General features: G+C 42.2%; 1 protein-coding gene across 6 annotated transcripts in view; it reads left to right on the top strand.

Annotated features, from left to right (window-relative positions):
• Nucleotides 1-19,024, top strand: part of ldb1a (LIM domain binding 1a) — a 36,251-nt gene that overhangs the window by 7,108 nt on the left and 10,119 nt on the right. The window contains exon 1 of one of the 6 annotated variants that reach the window (XM_021580139.2): nucleotides 5,014-5,389. The exons of the other annotated variants lie outside the window; for them this stretch is intronic. The gene's annotated coding sequence lies outside the window, so the exon portion shown is untranslated. Of the gene's footprint in view, nucleotides 1-5,013; nucleotides 5,390-19,024 lie in introns of those variants that run through there. 6 annotated transcript variants of the gene reach the window in all.

Below are 19,024 nucleotides of genomic sequence, written 5' to 3'. Positions count from 1 at the left end.
CTTATGCCCTTTACATTCCCCTTCCTTTATTCCCACCTTCCATCCCTCCTAACTTTCTTTTTTTCCTAGGGAATGTTTGCCACATAGTGTCTCCCATGGCTTTGTTCTGTGTATGAGTCCACTGCCAGTAAATCCATATATCACCTCTGTCTCTGACAACATAATGGTGATGGGGTGCACTCCAGGTCAGGAGCTCGTAGTGTAGTGATGAAGTGAGCCACGCTCATTCATAAGCAGTGGTATAAAGTACTTAAGTAGGACTTTAAAATATGATTACTTAAGTAGTTTTTTTGGGTATCTGTACTTTACTTCAGTATTTATATTTTTGACAACTTTTACTTCACAACATTCCTAAAGAAAATGATGTACTTTTTACTCCATACATTTTGCCTGACACCCAAAAGTACTAGTTACAATTTGCGTGCGTGCGTGCGCGCGAGAGAGAGAGAGAGAGAGAGAGAGAGAGAGAGAGAAAAATGTGTACATATGGGCTTTATTTGTTGAGTGAAACGGTCAGTCTGACATTTTGTACAGTTCACAGCAGGGATTTGGCCCAAACCTCCATACAGACCTTCTCCAGATCCTTCAGGTTTCGGGGCTGTCGCTGGGCAATACAGACTTTCAGCTCCCTCCAAAGATTTTCTATTTGGTTCAGGTCGGGAGACTGGCTAGGCCACTCCAGGACCTTGAGATGCTTCTTACTGAGCCACTCCTTAGTTGCCCTGGCTGTGTGTTTCGGGTCGTTGTCATGCTGGAAGACCCAGCCACGACCCATCTTCAATGCTCTTACTGAGGGAAGAGATCTCGTGATACATGGCCCCATCCATCCTCCCCTCAAAACGGTGCAGTCGTCCTGTCCCCTTTGCAGAAAAGCATCCCCAAAGAATGATGTTTCCACCTCCATGCTTCACGGTTGGGATGGTGTTCTTGGGGTTGTACTCATCCTTCTTCTTTCTCCAAACACGGCGAGTGTAGTTTAGACCAAAAAGCTATATTTTTGTCTCATCAGACCACACAACCTTCTCCCATTCCTCCTATGGATCATCCAGATGGTAATTGGAAAACTTCAGACGGGCCTGAACATGCGCTGGCTTGAGCAGGGGGAACTTGCGTGCGCTGCAGCATTTTAATCCATGACGGCGTAGTGTGTTACAAATGGTTTTCTTTGAGACTGTGGTCCCAGCTCTCTTCAGGTCATTGACCAGGTCCTGCCGTGTAGTTCTGGGCTGATCCCTCACCTTCTTCATGATCATTGATGCCCCACGAGGTGAGATCTTGCATGGAGCCCCATCCTGAGGGTGATTGACCGTCATCTTGAACTTCTTGCATTTTCTAATAATTGCGCCAACAGTTGTTGCCTTCTCACCAAGCTGCTTGTCTATTGTCCTGTAGCCCATCCCAGCCTTATGCAGGTCTACACTTTTATCCCTGATGTCCTTACACACCTCTCTAGTCTTGGCCATTGTGGAGAGGTTGGAGTCTGTTTGATTGAGTGTGTGGACAGGTGTCTTTTAAACAGGTAACGAGTTCAAACAGGTGCAGTTAATACAAGTAATGAATCAAATCAAATCAAATCAAATTTTATTTGTCACATACACATGGTTAGCAGATGTTAATGCGAGTGTAGCGAAATGCTTGTGCTTCTAGTTCCGACAATGCAGTAATAACAAGTAATCTAACTAACAATTCCAAAACTACTGTCTTGTACACAGTGTAAGGGGATAAAGAATATGTACACAAGGATATATGAATGAGTGATGGTACAGAGCAGCATAGGCAAGATACAGTAGATGGTATCGGGTACAGTATGTACAAATGAGATGAGTATGTAAACAAAGTGGCATAGTATAGTATAAAGTGGCTAGTGATACATGTATTACATAAGGATACCGTCGATGATATAGAGTACAGTATATACGTATGCATATGAGATGAATAATGTAGGGTAAGTAACATTTATATAAGGTAGCATTGTTTAAAGTGGCTAGTGATATATTTACATCATTTCCCATCAATTCCCATTATTAAAGTGGCTGGAGTTGAGTCAGTGTCAGTGTGTTGGCAGCAGCCACTCAGTGTTAGTGGTGTGTAATGAGTGGAGAACAGGAGGGCTTCTTAAAGAAAAACTAACAGGTCTGTGAGAGCCGGAATTCTTACTGGTTGGAAGGTGATCAAATACTTATGTCATGCAATAAAATGCAAATTAATTTCTTAAAAATCATACAATGTGATTTTCTGGATTTTTGTTTTAGATTCCGTCTCTCACAGTTGAAGTGTACCTATGATAAAAATGACAGACCTCTACATGCTTTGTAAGTAGGAAAACCTGCAAAATCGTCCGTGTATCAAATACTTGTTCTCCCCACTGTATATATGTAAACAACAGCTGGTGCATGATATCTAAGGAAGTCTCAAGGTTTTGCTCGCCTGAGGTAGAGTATGTCACGATAAGCTGTAGACCCCACTATCTACCTAGAGAGTTTTTATCTGTATTTTCCATAGCTGTCTACATACCACCACAGACCGATGATGGCACTAAAACCGCACACAATGAGCTGCATACCGCCATAAGCAAACAGGAAAATGCTCATCCAGAGGCGGCGCTCCTAGGGGCCGGGGACGTTAATGCAGGGAGACTTAAATCAGTTTTACTTCATTTCTATCAGCATGTTAAATTCTAGACCACCTTTACTCCACACACAGAGACGCGTACAAGCTCTCCCTCGCCCTCGATTTGGCAAATCTGACCATTATTATATCCTTCTGATTCCTGCTTACAAGCAAAAATTAAAGAAGGAAGCACCAGTGATTCAGTCAAAAAAAGTGGTCAGATGAAGCAGATGCTAAACTACAGGACTGTTTTGCTAGCACAGACTGAAATATGTTCCAGGATTCTTCCAATGGCATTGAGGAGTAAACTACATCAGTCACTGGCTTTATCAATAAGTGCATCGAGGATGTCGTCCCCACAGTGACTGTACGTACATACCCCAACCAGAAGACATGGATTACAGGCAACATTTGCACTGAGCTAAAGGGTAGATCTCCCGCTTTCAAGGAGCGGGACTATAATCCGGAAGGTCATAAGAAATCCAGCTATAACCTCTGACGAACCATCAAACAGGCAAAGCGGCAATACAGGACTAAGATCGAATCGTACTACACCGGTTCCGACACTCGTCGAATGTGGCAGGGCTTGCAAACTATTTTAAGGACTATAAAGGGAAGCACAGACGAGAGCTGCCCAGTGACACGAGCGTACCAGATGAGCTAAATTACTTCTATGCTCGCGTCGAAGCAAGTAACACTGAAACATGCATGAGAGCACCAGCTGTTCCAGACGACTGTGATCACGCATTACACAGCCGATGTGAGTAAGACCTTAAACAGGTCAACATTCACAAGGCGCAGAGCCAGATGGATTGCCAGGACGTGTACACTGAGCATGCGCTGACCAACTGGCAAGTGTCTTCACTGACATTTTCAAACTTTCCATGTATGAGTCCGTAATACCAACATGTTTCAAGCAGACCACCATTGTCCCTGTGCCCAAGAACACTAAGGTAACCTGCCTAAATGACTTCTGGCCCGCAACACTCACGTGTGCAGCCATGAAATGCTTTGAAAAGCTGGTCATGGCTCACATCAACTCCATTATCCCACAAACCCTAGACCCACCCCAATTTGCATACCGCCCACAGATCCACAGATGATGTCATCTCTATTGCACTCCACACTGTCCTTTCACACCTGGACAAAAGGTAGGCCTGATCACCGAAGACAATGAGACAGCCTATAGGGAGGAGGTCAGAGACCTGACCTTGTGGTGCAAGGACAACAACCTCTCCCTCAACGTGATCAAGACAAAGGAGATGATTGTGGACTATAGGAAAAGGATGTCCGAGCACGCACCAATTCTCATCGACGGGGCTGTAGTGGAGCTTCAAGTTCCTTGGTGTCCACATCACCAACAAACTAACCTGGTCCAAGCACACCAAGACAGTTGTGAAGAGGGTACGACAAAACCTATTCCCCCTCAGGAGACTAAAATGATTTTACTGCTGCACCATCGAGACCATCCTGAAGGGTTGCATCACTGCCTGGTATGGCAACCGTTCAGCCTCTGACCGCAAGGCACTACAGAGGGTAGTGCGTACGGCCCAGTAGATCACCAGGTTCAAGCTTTCTGCCATCCTGGACCTCTATACTAGGCGGTGTCAGAGAAAAGCCCTAAAAATGGTCAAAATGGTCAGCCACCCTAGTCAGAGACTGTTCTCTCTGCTACCGTACGGCAAGCGGTACCGGAGCACCAAGTCTAGGTCCAAGAGGCTTCTAAACAGCTTCTACCCCCATGCCATAAGACTCCTGAACAGCAAATCAAATAGCTACCCATACTATTTACGTTTCCCCCACCTCCCAAATCCTCTTTTTACGCTGCTGCTACTCTCTGTTTATCATATATGCATAGTCACTTTAACTATACATTCCTGTACATACTACCTCAATTGGGCCGACCAATTCACTGTAACGTCCACACGGCGGATGTGACAAATAAAATTGGATTATATTTGGTTTGACCTCCAGCACTATCTGAGGTGTTATCAGCTCATCACTCAGAGCTGTCTTGTCAGGCCTCTAGTGTAGGAGTACTACTTTGTGTGCCTTGAGCTGTTGCCAGGTTTTGTCCTAAAGGTATCACCAATGTTGACCAATTACCCAATTTATTAGATGCATATTTATGAGCTGAACTTCTTTGATCAGTCAGTGTGTGATAAGGTGCTACACTCAAACTTTTTCTCTGCATTCATTTTGTAAACTAGTACTGACTGAATGAGAGGCAGTGAATGTGATTGTTTTAAAAAGGCTAGCTAGATACTGACTGTATTATTTATTTTAATACACCTACAATTCATAGCAAATGTTTAGAGCTTTACTACATAGCTATTAGTTTGTGAATAGGAGGGAGGGTGTTGTAAAGGCAGATTACGTTTCGATTAAACACGATTGGGAGAGCCCATTCTGCAGAGGGAATGTTTACGCAAGCAGGGAGGAGAGACGTAAGAGCAGAGACGGGGGCCATTGTTCGCGTCTGGTTAGGAACAAAGGGTTTGGCTCCGTCTCTAGCTGGCTAGATCCCCACTTTTCAACATCTGGGTTGCCTAAAAAAAACGCGACTTTTTAAGTGCAAAAATAACGAGACCGAGGACGTACTCATTCGCTTTTACTTTTGTTTTGCTTTTCGTTTTGTTTCGGAGAGGAAAACGGAAATAACGACTACGCTGAAGGTGCTCCAAATTGGGACGGCTAGCATCCAAGCTAGCCTGCTAACACCGAGCAGTGCTTTTACTGTTGGAAAGAACACCGCGTTTTGGTGAATCATTCTGTGCAGGTATGGTGGATAAAAGTTAGCAATTTACTATACTAGTTACTAACTTGCCTTGTTACAGTCTAAGTAGAAATTATATTATAAGGCACATTTCAAGTGTGGTCCGTGCAGCTAACTAACGTTATAGCTAGCTTGTTTAGCATTGGCTAACCCCAGTTAGCTATTCACTGCCACACTAGCTAGTTTAGCATTGGCTAACGCCAGTTAGCTAATCACTGCCACACTGGTCAAGACAATCTTGCTGCTGTTTTAGCTAGCTTGTCATCAGCTTCAGTCAAATCTTTTGTTCAGCTGATCGCATTCTTAATATTAATCAAGACAATGAATGAGGAATTCACCATGTAGTTGGTGAATAGTTCTCAGCTCTGTGACTTCCATTGTCTTTAATGCTAACGATATAAATATGCTGCCTTTCTGTTTATTTTTAAAATCTCAAATCAATGGACGATTTTAACTGATTAAATTATCGTTCTAACCACGGTGGTTTAATATTCTGTAGTGTGACCCCGTATTCCATAGCAAAACATGGATGGTGTATTTCCAATGAGGTTTTACCCAAAAGGCTCAGACTACTCTGTTTCGATCTCTACCCGGGCCGTCACCTGTGTCTCACTGGGCCATGCATGGCTCCAGCGGACCTTCCTGGACTTGGGGCCAAGCCCAGGTTCTGGGTCACGTTGCTTTTTAGCCTGCATTTGCATAACACTGGCTACATGTTAACTTTAACACCTTACAGAACAAAAAGTATGTAGTGTCACACTCCTGATGGAAACATAATTACACTTGAGCTTTCATTTAAAAAACACTGGCGACCCACTAGTGTGGAAAAGCACCAGGGGAGTGTTAATCCACCATCTCCAATCATATCTGTAGGGCCCAACGTAACAGATATAGGATCAGCTTATCCTCCCCAAATCCCATTGAAGAGAACATTCAAAGCAGACCTTAGATCAGTTTCTGTAGTAGGGGCAACACACACACACAGGCTATCATCTGGAGAAGAGGGGAGAGGTCTGTCACCCCTTCTATATATGGGCCATCAGACGGAGAGCGTTTTACACACCTAATACGTATATACTCAAATTAAATTTTACTTGTCACATGTGCCGAATACAACCTTACAATGAATTGCGTACTTACTGTTTTCTAGTCGAGGCTCATCCCATATACCTTTTCTATTCATGTACTCTCCATAATGTGTATATACACCATCGTATACATATATTTTCCGGACTCTGACATCGCTCTTTCTAATATTTTGATATTTCTTAGTTCCTTTCTTACTTTTTGGGGGATTTGCATGTATTGTTAGGAGTGATGCACCTATATGACATTTTTGGCCGATATCTGATATTTTCCTTGCCAAAAAAACCCAATACCGATGATCTTAAGAATTCTAGTACAGTTAAATAGTTTACACACACGGATGCAGCAGTCTAAGGCACTGCATCTCAGCACAAGAGGCACCACTACAGTCCCTGGTTCGAATCCAGGCTGTATTGTTTACTAGGGATTATTTACTAGGATTAAATGTCAGGAATTGTGAACAACTGAGTTTAAATGTATTTGGCTAAAGTGTATGTAAACTTCCGAATTCAACTGTATGTAGCTTGGTGTCATCTAAAATAACCCTAATTTATAAGATAAGCTACAATAGTGGACTTTGAGGTTAGCTTTCAAAATAAAAGTATGGCATAATTCTACTATTTGTATTAATTTGCATTGCTGTCAATGACATACTTTTAATTTGAAGGCAAACCACAAATTCCACTATTGTGCCTAATCCTTATTGTGACTAGCGTCCCAACACATAATCCGGTCCGGTCGAGCCTCACTAGCCAGATGAAGCTAGCTGGCTGCTTATAACATTAGCTTTGCGCAACAGGGTTGAGTAGCTGGCTAGCTATTTATTTTCATGACCTGAAGTTCAATTTTAATAAGCGAACAACAAGTGGCAACCTAGCTAATACATCTGCCACGCTGATCCTCAACACTGGAGCTCCCCAGGGGTGCGTGCTCATTACCCTCCTGTACTCCCTGTTCACCTACGACCTCATGGCCAGGCACAACTCCAACACCATCGTTAAGTTTGCAGACGACCCCAACAGTGGTAGGCCTGATCACCAACAACGACAAGACAGCATATATGGAGGAGGTCAGAGACTTGGCTGTGTGGTGCCAGAATAACAACCTATCCCTCAACGTAACCAAGACTAAGGAGATGATTGTGGGCTACAGGAAAAGGAGGACCGAGCACACCCCCATTCTCATCCACGGGGCTGTAGTGGAGCAGGTTGAGAGCTTAAAGTTCCTTGGTGTTACTGTAATTTAAATATGCCAATGTGTTTTCATTAATTGAATTCCCTTAATCTATTTCATGAGAAGTTCAGTGGCTATTGATGATTTGTTCAGCAGTCTAATGGCTTGGGGGAAAAGCTGTTATTAAGGATCCTTTTGGTCCTAGACTTGGTGCTCCGGTACCGCTTGCCATGCGGTATTAGAGAAAAGTCGATGACTTGGGTGCCTGGCGTCTGACGATTGTTTGTGCTTTCCTCTGACATCGCCTATTATATAGGTCCTGGATGGCAGGAAGCTTGGCTTGCCCCCAAACAAACTAAACTTGTTCTTTGCCCGCTTTGAGGATAATACAGTGCCAGTGACGTGGCCCGCTACTAAGGTCTGTGGGCTCTCCTCTGTGTCTGACGTGAGTAAGACATGTAAAGGTTGCCGGCCTAGATGGCATCTCAAGCTGCGTCCTCAGAGCATGCGCAGACCAGCTGGCTGGTGTGTTTATGGACATACTCAATCTTTTCCTATCCCAGTCTGCTGTCCCCACATGCTTCAAGATGGCCACCATTGTTCCTGTTCCCAAGATGGCTAAGGTAACTGAACTAATTGACTATTGCCTTGAGAGGCAAGTCAAGGATCATATCACCTCCACCTTACCGCCCCAATAGGTCCACAAAAGATGCAATTTCTGCACACTGCCCTATCCCATCGGGACAAGAGGAATGCTGTTCATCATTCAACACCATAGTACCCTCCAAGCTCATCAAGCTAGAGGCCCCAGGTCTCAACCCCACCCTGTGCAAACAGCAGTGGAGAAGGTGGAAAGGTTGTCCCCCCCCCCCTCCCATTCCTCAGCTTACCCATCACAGACAAACTGAAATGGTCCACCCACACATACAGTGTGGTGAAGGCACAACAGCAGCTCTTCAACCTCAGGAGGCTGAAGAAATGTAGCTTGTTACCTAAAACCCTCAAACTTTTACAGATGCACAATTGAGAGCATCGTGTCGGGCTGCATCACCGCCTGGTACGGCAACTGCACTGCCCACAATTGCAAGGCTCTCCAGAGGGTGGTGCTGTCTGCACAATGCATCATCGGGGGCAAACTACCTGCCCTGCATGACACCTACATCACCCAATGTCACAGGAAGGCCAAAAAGATCAAGGACAACAACCACCTGAGCCACTGCCAGTTCACCCCGCTACCATCCAGAATGGCGAAGTCAGTACAGGTGCATCAAAGCTGGGACTGAGAGACTGAAAAACAGCTTTTAGCTCAAGGCGATCAGACTGTTAAATAGCCATCACTAGTATAGAGACGCTGCTGCCTACATACACACTTGAATTTATTGGCCACTTTAATAAATGGATCACTAGTCACTTTAATAATGCCACTTGAGTAATGCAAGATCTGGAAACATTATTAATCTAATGTATTTACTGTATATTATACCATGTATTGCATCCTGCCTATGCCACTCAGTCATTGCTCATTCATATATTTATATGTACACTACCGTTCAAAAGTTTGGGGTCACTTAGAAATGTCCTTGTTTTGAAAGAAAAGCAAATGTTTGTCAATTTTTTTAAAAATACAGTAAATTGATCAGAAATACAATAGTCTAAAGAAGGCCAGTTTTATTGCTTCTTTAACTTCTCTGGGATATGTGGGACAGTAGCGTCCCACCTCGCCAACAGCCAGTGAAATTGCAGGGCGCCAAATTCAAAACAGAAATCTCATAATTAAAATTCCTCAAACATACAAGTATTATACACCATTTTAAAGATAAACATCCTGTTAATCCAGCCACAGTGTCAGATTTCAAAAAGGCTTTACGGCGAAAGCACACCTTGTGATTATGTTAGGTCAGCTCCTAGCCACAGAGAGCCATACAGCCATTTTCCAAAGAAGGAGAGGTGTCACAAAAGACAGAAATAGCGATCTTCACCGGATGGCACTCCCAGGACTCCATGTTAGACAATAAATGTGTGTTTTGTTCGATAAAGTTGATCTTTATGTCCAAAAACCTTGTTTGAAATTGGTGCGTTATGTTCAGAAATGCTTTGTTTCAAACAAACATCCGGTGAAAGTGCAGAGAGCCACATCAAATTACAAAAATACTCATCATAAACATTGATTAAAGATACAAGTGTTAAACATGTGATTAAAGATAAACTTCTCCTTAATGCAACCGCTGTCAGATTTCAAAAAATCTTTACAGTGAAAGCACACCATACGTTTATGTAAGGTCAGCGCCTAGCCACAGAACTATTTTCCAAACAAGGAGAGGTGTCACAAAAGTCAGAAATAGTGTTATAAATATTCACTTACCTTTGATCTTCATCTGAATGCACTCCCAAGAATCCCAGTTCCACAATAAATGTTTGTTTTGTTCGATAAAGTCAATTTATGTTCAAATACCCCCTTTTTGTTCGCGCCTTTACTTCACAAATCCAAATGCACAAGGCACGGGCACTAAGTCCAGACAAAAAGTCAAAGTTCCATTACAGTTCGTAGAAACATGTCAAACGATGTATATAATCAATCTTTAAGATGTTTTTATCATAAAATCTTCAATAATATTCCAACCGGACAATTCCTTTGTCATTAGAAACGAAAGGGATCGGAGCTCGCTCGCGAGACTTAGCTAAAGGCTTTCAGCCAGACCCCTGGTTCAAACAGCTCTTATTTGCTCCCCTTTCATAGTAGAAGCCTGAAACAACGTTCTAAAGACTGACATCTAGTGGAAGCCCTAGGAAGTGCAATATGACCCCATAGACAGTATATTGGACAGGCAATCACTTTTTTTTAAAACTACAAACCTCAGATTTCCCACTTCCTGGTTGGATTTTTCTCAGTTTTTTGCCTGCCATATGAGTTCTGTTATGCTCACAGACATTATTTTAACAGTTTTGGAAACTTCAGAGTGTTTTCTATCCAACACTAATAATCTGCATATATTAGCAACTGGGTCTGAGTAGCAGGTAGTTTACTCTGGGCACCTTATTCATCGAAGTTAATCAGGACAACAGTTTTTGTGCATAATTGCAAAAGGGTTTTCTAATGATCAATCCGCCTTTTAAAATGATAAACTTGGATTAGCTAACACAATGTGCCATTGGAACACAGGAGTGATGATGGTTGATAATGAGCCTCTGTACGCCCATGTAGATATTCCGTTTTAAAAAATCAGCCGTTTCCAGCAACAAGTCATTTACAGCATTAACAATGTTTACGCTGTATTTCTGATCAATTTGATGTTATTTTAATGGGCAAAAATGTGCTTTTATTTAAAAAACAAGGACATTTCTTAGTGACCCCAACCTTTTGAACAGTAGTGTATATATCGTTATTCCTGTACTTAGATTTGTGTGTATTAGGTAGTTGTGTAATTGTTAGATATTGCTGCACTGTCGGAACTAGAAGTGCAAGCATTTCGCTACACTCGCAGTAACATCTGTTCACCGTGTGTTTGACCGATTTTAAGGTTTGATTTGAAGAATGAAGCTATATACCAGGAGTAACAGTACCATTTCAATGTGCAGGGGTGCGAGGTGTTTGAGGTAGATATGTACATATGTACATAAAGGCAGGGTAAAGTGACTAGGCATCAGAATTAGGGTTGGATATTTTCCTCCCTCCTGGGTGAGGATCATAGAGAGCCTCCCCCTCTCTCCCACCAGAGAGGAAGGGGAGAGTGGGCTGGTCCTGTGACTTTAACGACCGGTCATCAAGTCTATCTGAACTGCAATATGAAGTCAAACAATCCTTTGTGTGTAGAGAGACTCTGCCCCAAAGCTTTAACATCAAAAGGTTGGACATTGAAACAATATTCCTAATGTAAATAATGTGGGGATCTAAACAATAATCATGTCATCAGTTTTGTGATATCATTTAGGTCAAAAATGACCCGCCACTGTTCAAAACTTCTTGTGACTCTCAAACCCGGATCCGGGAACGTAATCATAGCCTCAAACTAATTAGCATAACGCAGCGGACATTAATCTTCCTAGAAAATTTTCCTATTCATGAAAATTACAAATGAAATATATTGAGACACAGCTTAGCCTTTTGTTTATCACACTGTCATCTCAGATTTTCAAAATATGCTTTACAGCCAACGCTAGACAAGCATTTGTGTAAGTTTTATCATGGCATAATGCTATGCTAGGCTCTGGTACCAGCAGGCAATCAAATGAAATAATTTACCTTTTGAAGAACTTCTGATGTTTTCACTCCGGAGACTCCCAGTTAGATAGCAAATGTTCCTTTTATCCAAAAATATTATTTTTGTAGGCGAAATAGCTCCGTTTGTTCTTCACGTTTGGCTGAGAAATCGACCGGAAAATGCAGTCCCTACAACGGCAAACTTTTTTCCAAATTAGCTCCATAATATCGACAGAAACATGGCAAACGTTGTTTAGAATCAATCCTCAAGGTGGTTTTCACATATCTATTCGATAAAATATCCACCGGGACAATTGGTTTCTCATAAGAAGCGATTGGAAAAATGGCTACTTGTGTACTTTACGCAAGATTTTCTGCGGGAGCCATCATGTGACTACTTGCTCAATGTGGTCCCTTACGGCTATTCTTCAACATAAATGCGTAAAAAGACATCACAATGCTGTAGACACCTTGGGGAATACGTAGAAAGCGTAAGCTCATTCGTAGCCCATTCACAGCCATATAAGGAGTCATTGGCATGAAGCACTTTCAAAAAAATGCGGCACTTCCTGGTTGGATTTTTCTGGGTTTCGTCTGTAACATTAGTTCTGTTGCACTCGCAGACAATATCTTTGCAGTTTTGGATACGTCAGTGTTTTCTATCCAAAGCTGTCAATTATATGCATAGTCGAGCATCTTGTCGTGACAAAATATCCCGTTTAACCTCTTTATCCTACCCCCTCCTTTTTCGAACATTCTGTTAAAAATCGCGCAACATTTCAGCGTCCTGCTACTCATGCCAGGAATATAGTATATGCATATGATTAGTATGTGTGGATAGAAAACACTCTGAAGTTTCTAAAACTGGTTAAATCACGGCTGTGACTATAACAGAGCGTGTGTTTCATCGAAAAGCGCAAGAAAAACTGGTCACTGAAATCTGAAAAAAGTATCCATGCGCCCCTTTCATGGATTAAAAACGTCATTTTCATTGACAAAAATCCTTTGAGACATTACAAATAGATCCATGATTCCATCCAGCCTACCTCAATCGATTTTGGAAGATTGAAAAATGGACACTGTTTTCTTTTGTAGCTGCTATTGAATACAGATCGCCCAGTGATCAATTTGATCGCTTATTAACGTTTACAAATACCTAAAGTTGGGTTATAAAAGTATGTAGTGTTTTGTCAAAGAATATAGGCAACTTATATAATTTTTAAACATGACGTTGCGTGTTGGAAGAGAGCTAATTCTTTTGTTTACGTCGCCTTCAGGCATTTTGGGGTGTTGCATGCTATCAGATAATAGCTTCTCATGCTTTCGCCGAAAAGCATTTTAAAAATCTGACTTGTTGGCTAGATTCACAACGAGTGTAGCTTTAATTCAATACCCTGTATGTGTGTTTTAATGAACGTTTGAGTTTTAACGAGTACATTTAGCATTTAGCGTAGCGCATTTGCATTTCCAGGTGCCTACTTGAGATGTCTGCGTCTCAACGTTTTTTTAATCCAAAAATGAAAATACTGCCCCTAGAGTCGCACCAGGTTAACAGCAGAGAGAACCCCCTAAATTATATTTTTTCAACTTGAAATTTGATTACTTTCCCTAGAGTGACCCCCAACATTAGAAAAAGTGAAACATCGCCTTTGTTCATATTTCCATGAAAGCTGTATACCACCAGGGTACAAAGTTTGTCTTAGGGTCATTTTTGACCCGGCAGTTAAAATAATTTACACACACACACACTGAGAAATTGAGATTGTGTGCTACTGATTGAACTCAGACAAAACTAAAATGTAATTGTGCATGTGCAGCATCTCCCCTCCACAACCCCACACATGACTCAAGTTCACATACAAAATGAAAACAATTTCAGACAAAATAAACATTTATTGAAAGCATTGTTTACTCATGTGGAATACAGTCAGACTGCAGATGAGTCCCCCAGTTCCCTCTTTGCTGAAGCTGTGAGTGCACGTTTCAGTGCCACGCAAATCGTAGTATAGATTTTTTTTATATATATGTCCAGGAGGACCAAGAGAACAATAATTTAGAAAAGGAGGTATATGAAGAAGATGGGGGAAGAATACAACCCAGAGCATGATGCATCTTCAGATGAAGAAGAAATCTCCCACGCCGAAAGAGACATTTTTGTCAAAGAACAGTAAAATAACATGGTCCTTGTCACCATATAACAACCAGGGCAGGATGACAGCACAAAATGTCAAGGATGACCCCAGGACATCATCAACATGCAGTTGCCCAAGCCCAGGACTTTGCCTCAACATTCTACATGTGCATCACATCAGCTATGGAAAAAAATCATCCTGGAGATGACCAATTTGGTGGGTTTCTGTAAATATGGAGTCACCTGGAACAGGATGGATGAGATTGACCCGCGTACCTACATATGGCTGCTTATCTTAGTGGGTGTGTATGGGTCCCGAGGTCGAGGCCACATGTAGTCTCTGGGATGCAGAGAGTGGAAGGGCAATTTTTCTGTGCCACGATGCCACTGGAAGTCTTTCTCACTTTCTCAAGAATGCTACGATTTGATAACCGTGAGTCAAGACCTGCATGACGTGTGAGAGACAAACTGGCGGCCATAAGAGAGGTCTGGGAGAAGTGGGTGGAGCCTCTGCCATACCTCTACAACCCTGGGCCTGAAGTAAGTGGATGAGCAACTGGTTCCATTCAAAGGTTTAAAAAAATATATAATAACCATCATCTGTAATTTTAAGATTTTTCACTTTTATTTTGTATTGCTGTAATATCATTGAGTAATCTCTTTTGTCAAAAGGTCGCTGTCCTTTCCGGCAGTATATGGCCAGCAAAGTATGGCATCAAGATATGGGTGGCCTGTGACGCACAATCCAGCTACGCTTGGAAGATGGAAGTCTACACAGGGAAGCTGACCAGTGGAGGCCCGGAGAAGAACTAGGGGATGCGGGTTGTGCTTGATGTGACCGATGGACTGAGGGGGCACAATGTTGTGTGTGCCAATTTCTTCACTTCTTATGAACTCAGCCAGCAGCTCCTGAAGAGGATGATCGCCATGGTTGGCACAGTTAGAAAGAACAAGCCCGAGCTCCCCTCTGTACTACTCGCAATATGGGGAGGGATGCCTTCTCATCAAAGTTTGCCTTCACCACCAGTAGTTTCTTACCCCCCAAAGAGAAATACGAATGTGGTCCTCCTGAGCACACTGCACAAAATGGCTAAGATAAGTGATTGTGAGGACAGGAAGCCAGCCATCATCCTGGACTACAACCACAACAAATGAGGCGTGGACATCCTGGACAAGGTGATTGGAACTTACAGCTGCAGAGGGGGATGACTTTCCGCTGGCCCCTGGTCATCTTCCATAACATCATTGATGTGTCCTCATACAATGCCTTCGTGATATGGAACAAGATCAACCCTACCTGGATGCCTGATAAGTGGAACAAGAGGGTGTTCCTGGAGCAGCTGGGAAAGTAACCCCACACAGTCAAAGAAGGCTGCGCCTCCCCCACACAGCAGCGTCTGCAGCGCTTGTGAAAGCTGTTCAGGGGGCTGAATCTTGTCCTGATCCACCTGCGGCTGAGGCAGGCAAGAGGAGATGTTAAACAAATACTATGTGTGAACATGAGAGATTCATCTGCAAAGTCCATGCACACACACTTGCATACTGTCCTACATGTGCTAATTAGAGTTGATTGATTTATGTTCACTTTTTTGTTTTGATCTTATTTTATTATTTGTTTATACACCTTGTGGGTGGGGGCAATAGTTTACAAAATGGGAGAAGACTAGTATTTTGTAGTTGAATTGCTCATTGTACAGTATTTAAGAATATATCACTGTTGCCAAAAAAGTTAACTTTTTTCCATTCAATAAAATGCATTCAAAAACTTTCTGCACATTTCTGCTACTTTCTTAGGCTATACAAGTGCTATCTCTTGCTAAAATATGTATGTTTACCCCAATGCAGTACCTTTTTAGAAATAATAAACGTATACTTTAGTAAAGAAAACAATTAGGACGGGTGTGTTGTAAAAAAAATGAGTGTTGTACACTGATTTAAATGCAGTCTTTCTGCATTGTGAAGAGGGAAAACCCCGATATTCAGAGTTTGTGATGAATGACAGGTTGTTTCTTCATGCAAAATAGATTTGAGGTTTAAAATTCAATTATTAGAGGTTTAGTGAAAGTGGGTAATTTTTTACATTTAAGACAAGGGGAGTAAACAGAAGGGTTGGAGAGAGGCAAGCGGAGGACAGGTGCATGCATATTGCGCAAGAGACGGAGGCTAAGTTGAAGCTTATTGTGCATAACCCATCTTCCATTAGCTAAATAAAAGGCTAATACTGCATTGAATGTATTACCTGAAAGCGGTAGGCTAGGACATCCTATCTATATGCCTTTATCAATCTTGAACACGATTGTCTATTTCGAATGCAATTAGAATAGAATTTAAAACGGCAGGTGCAATAAAATAAAATCTTTACTATGTAAGGTGAACCCTGAAAGCCAGATGGAGATGTGTGAATTACACGTGTTCGGTCCTTATATTCATGTAGAAAAAACTATGCTGCAGCAAATGTAGGGCCATCCTGTCATAAGAAAACAAGTTACCATGACAGGTCTACATGCATTTTGAACTGCACTCCGTACTGAGATGGGTTGTATGTCCCCACCCTGAGCGTTGATTGATCATGCAGAGAGAAGGCAGGAGAGTAGCCAGATTTAGACATCATTTAACAGTTCCATTTCACATCATGCTGTTCATATAAATAATTTATAATTTATCATGGGAAAAGAGTGGTTTTGGTATGGTAAATATCAGGTTCCTGCCATTCAACCCTAAGCAGAATACATGATAAGAGTACGAATAAGGAACGGAGTAGCAGCAGCATATGATGAGTGAACATTTGTGTACAGTCGTGGCCATAAGTTTTGAATGACACAAATATTAATTTTCACAGTCTGCTGCCTCAGTTGGTATAATGGCAATTTGCATATACTCCAGAATGTTATGTAGAGATCAGATGAATTACAATTAATTGCAAGGTCCCCCTTTGTCATGGAAATTAACTGAATCCCAAATAAACATTTCCATTGCATTTCAACCCTGCCACAGGACCAGCTGACATGTCAGTGATTCTCTCGTTAACACAGGTGTGAGTGTTGATGAGGACAAGGCTGGAGATCACTCTGTCATGCTGATTGAGTTTGAATAACTGACTGGAAGCTTCAAAAGGAGGGTGGTGCTTGGAATCATTGTTCTTCCTCTGTCGACCATGGTTACCTGCAAGGAAAAACGTGCCGTCAACATTGCTTTGCACAAAAAGGGCTTCACAGGCAAGGATATTGCTGCCAGTAAGATTGCACCTAAATCAACCATTTATCGGATCATCAAGAACTTCAAGGAGAGCGGTTCAATTGTTGTTAAGAAGGCTTCAGGGCACCCAAGAAAATCCAGCAAGCGCCAGGACAGTCTCCTAAAGTTGATTCAGCTGCAGAATCGGGGCACCACCAGTACAGAGCTTGCTCAGGAATGGCAGCAGGCAGGTGTGAGTGCATCTGCACGCACAGTGAGGCAAATACTTTTGGAGGATGGCCTGGTGTCAAGAAGGGCAGCAAAGAAGCCACTTCTCTTCAGGAAAAACATCAGCGACAGACTGATATTCTGCAAAAGGTACAGGGATTGGACTGCTGAGGCCTGGGGGAAAGTCATTTCTCTGATGAATCCCCTTTCCGATTGTTTGGGGCATCCTGAAAAAGCTTGTCCGGAGAAGACAAGGAGAGCGATACCATCAGTCCTGTGTCATGCCAACAGTAAAGCATCCTGAGACCATTCATGTGTGTGTGGTTGCTTCTCAGCCAAGGGAGTGGGCTCACTCACAATTTTGCATAAGAACACAGCCATGAATAAAGAATGGTACCAACACATCCTCCGAGAGCAACTTCTCCCAACCATCCAGGAACAGTTTGGTGACGAACAATGCCTTTTACAGCATCTTGGAGCTCCTTGCCATAAGGCAAAGTGATGACTAAGTGGCCCGGGGAAGAAAACATCAATATTTTTGGTCCATGGTCAGGAAACTCCCCAGACCTTAATCCCATTGAGAACTTGTGGTCAATCCTCAATCCTCACTGCAAATATTGACTCTTTGCATCAACTTCATGTAATTGTCAATAAAAGCCTTTGACACTTATGAAATGCTTGTAATTATACTTCAGTATTCCATAGTAAGGTCTGACAAAAATATCTAAAGACACTGAAGCAAGCAAACTTTGTGGAAAATAATATTTGCGTCATTCTCAACTTTTGGCCACGACTGTATATATGTGTGTGTGTATATATATTACTACCGGTCAAAAGTTTGGGGTCACTTAGAAATGTCCTTGTTTTTGCAAGAGAAGCACAGTTTTGCCAATTAAAATAACATCAAATTGATCAGAAAAAAGTGTAGACAAGTTGTATATGACTATTGTAGCTGGAAACGGCAGATATTTTTTTTTACAATAATGGAACATCTACATAGGTGTACAAAGGCCCATTATCAGCAACCATCAGTCCTGTGTTCCAATGGCACGTGTTGTTAGCTAATCCAAGTTTATAATTTTAAAAGGTGAATTGATCATTAGAAAACCCTTTTTCAATTATGTTAGCACAGCTGAAAGGTGTGGTGCTGATTTAAAGATGCAATACAACTGGCCTTCTTTTGACTAGTTGAGTATCTGGAGCATCAGCATTTGAGGGTTAGATTACAGGCTCAAAATGGCCAGAAACAAACAACTTTCTTCTGAAACTCATTAGTCTATTCTTGTTCTGAGAAATGAAAGCAATTCCATGCTAGAAATGGCCAAAAACCTGAAGATCTTGTTCAAAGCTGTGTACTCCTCCCTTAACAGAACAGTGCAAACGGGCTCTAACCAGAATAGAAAGAGGGGAGGCCCTGTGCACAACTGAGCAAGAGGACAAGTACATTAGTGTATCTAGTTTGAGAAACAGACACCTCACAAGTCCTCAACTGGCAGCTTCATTAAACAGTACCCGCAAAACACCAGTCTCAATGTCAACAGTGAAGAGGCGACACTGGGATGCTGGCCTTCTAGGCAGAGTTCCTCTGTCCAGTGTCTGTCATCTTTTCTTTTTATTGGCCAGTCTGAGATATGGCTTTTTCGTTGCA

Source organism: Oncorhynchus mykiss, chromosome 23 (assembly GCF_013265735.2).
Source record: "Oncorhynchus mykiss isolate Arlee chromosome 23, USDA_OmykA_1.1, whole genome shotgun sequence".
In the NCBI taxonomy this organism is placed as follows: domain Eukaryota; kingdom Metazoa; phylum Chordata; class Actinopteri; order Salmoniformes; family Salmonidae; genus Oncorhynchus; species Oncorhynchus mykiss.
Note: the sequence above shows the minus strand (reverse complement) of the source record. Positions and strands in the feature narration are given on the sequence as shown.